The following is a 2500-nucleotide window of genomic DNA, read 5'->3' on the forward strand; positions in this document are numbered from 1 at the left end:
CAGGAGAGTTTCAGTGCGAGGCCTGTCCCATGAGCTTTGGATCGCGCAGAGGGCTATCCACCCACGAACGGCATGCGCACCCTGCCGTTAGAAATATTAAAAGAAGGGGAGCGGACCCCCCAGAAGAAAATACTAAAACTTGGAAAGTAGAAGAGGTAGCACGCTTGAAGGGGCTTTGGGAAATATTCAAAAACCATAAACATCCCAATAAAGAAATTAGCAAATTCCTCACCACAAAAACGATCGACCAAATAAAGTATCAAAGAAAAAAATTAAATTTAATTGGTGAGGAAAGCCCCCAAGATGCTACCTCACTGGCAACAGAGGGAGGGTGCGATCTCGTTAGTTCAGGCAATGCCAGCTTTGGCTCGCCTGTAGGCCGCAACGAGAGCGAGCTTGCCCAAGAGTGGAAGCTCTTACTTAAAGATGAAATTAGTAAGCCAACCGAGGTGCCCCCTATTTTAAAGGAGGTTTACAGTCGGTTGATGTCAATCTGGGATGAGTACCAAGATGATCGAGAATCCCTAACGGAGAGACTCGATCACTTTATACGCACAGCTCTATACGAGCTTATAAATAAACTTAAAAACCAACTGGATAAAAAGAAAACTAAAAGACCAAGAGCAGCCAAAAATTCTAAAAGAAACAATAGAAACTCCAGGAAGCGATTCTCATACGCTCGTTGCCAGGAGTTATTCCATGAGTGCCCAAGGAGACTGGCTGATGCCGTGGTCAATAATGATCAGGCATATCTCGAACCAGCCAGGCAACCTCCCGGATCTGAGGAAGTGAGGGGGCTTTACGATAAGCTGTGGGGACAAGTGGGTACCACATATGTCCCGATTCCAGTTACGAGGGCCCCCAAACTATCCCTATCCGAGATCTTCCCGCCGATAACGGCTGAGGATGTGGGGGAGAGAATCGGCAAAATTAGAAAGAAAGCTGCAGCAGGACCGGATGGATTGCAAAGTGATCATTTAACCATCCCCGGCCTGCCTATCATAATGGCAAAAATTTACAATATACTATTATATTACTCTTATTTTCCCTCCGTATGGAAGGAGAATAGAACAACTCTCATTCCTAAATTAAATAAGCCAAGCAGCTCGGTCGAGAACTGGAGACCCATTACTATTAGTCCGATTTTAGGCCGAATCTTCTCCTCCATTATCGACGGGAGGATAAGAAAAGGCGCTGTATTGAATATGAGACAAAAGGGCTTTACATCCGAAAACGGATGTAAAATTAATATCGAATTGTTTAATTCAGCCCTAAACTATAGCAAAATAAATAGCGGTGGGATATTCACTATTGTGGATATCTCAAAAGCTTTCGATACAGTGCCTCATGTAGCTTTAAAACCTTGTCTGGCAAAAAAGGGTGCGCCCGCCCCTATCGTCGACTTAATTGACGAAATGTATAATAATATCAAAACTACTATTAAAACTAAAGATGGCGGGGTCGAGATCATGATCCGCCGAGGAGTTAAGCAAGGCGACCCCCTATCGCCCTTACTTTTTAATTTATGCCTAGAGCCACTGCTGGATGAAATTGAGACACAAACTAGTGGAATCAATGTTAGTCAGAATCGAAAAGTCTCAGTTCTGGCCTTCGCTGACGATATTGTATTACTTGGAGCGGACGCGAGGGAAGCGCAACACCAAGTAGACATCCTTGCCGACTATTTGTTAAGCCTCCAAATGAATCTCTCAATTGAAAAATGCCAAACCTTCGAGGTTGTGGCCAAAAAAGATACCTGGTTCATTAAAGAACCAGGACTTAAATTCGGGAATCAATCAATGCCCAATGTAGATCCCGATGAGGCTTTCAAATACCTGGGCGCCAAAATCGGTCCCTGGAAAGGCGTCCATTGTGGTGTTATTGTTCCAGAACTTCTGAGCGTGGTGAAAAGGGTGAGGAAACTCTCCCTTAAGCCGGGCCAGAAGCTGGAACTTCTAACTAAATACATCTTCCCTCGCTATATTTACCATCTACTTGTAAGTCCGCCAAGTGATACCGTGCTCAAACTACTAGACAGCGAGGTCAGACAGGAAATCAAAATTATTCTACACCTCATGCCTTCCACTGCCACAGGCTTCTTTTACACTCCAAAGGCCTGTGGAGGATTGGGAATACCGAGATTTGAACACATAATCAAACTCGGTATCCTAAAAAGTGCAATAAAGATCGCTAACTCGATCGATCCAGCAGTCGCTGGCCTTATCGACGAAGCAGCCAATAAAAAGCTAAAGCAAACGGCCAACTCCTTGCGGATCAATTGGCCAGCCTCCTTGGAGGATATTGAGAAAGCTCGAAAACGTTTAAGGAAAGAGCATATCAGCCAATGGGCTGATCTAAAATGCCAGGGACAAGGCGTCCCTGATTTCATTAAAAACCATACTGGCAACTTGTGGCTTGAGGACCATAGTCTGCTCAAGCCATCGAGACTCATCGATGCCCTTCGATTGAGAACTAACACCTTTGGTACAAGATCGGTGCT

The sequence above is a fragment of the Bombus affinis genome, unplaced genomic scaffold (genome assembly GCF_024516045.1).
Source record: "Bombus affinis isolate iyBomAffi1 unplaced genomic scaffold, iyBomAffi1.2 ctg00000209.1, whole genome shotgun sequence".
Taxonomy (NCBI): domain Eukaryota; kingdom Metazoa; phylum Arthropoda; class Insecta; order Hymenoptera; family Apidae; genus Bombus; species Bombus affinis.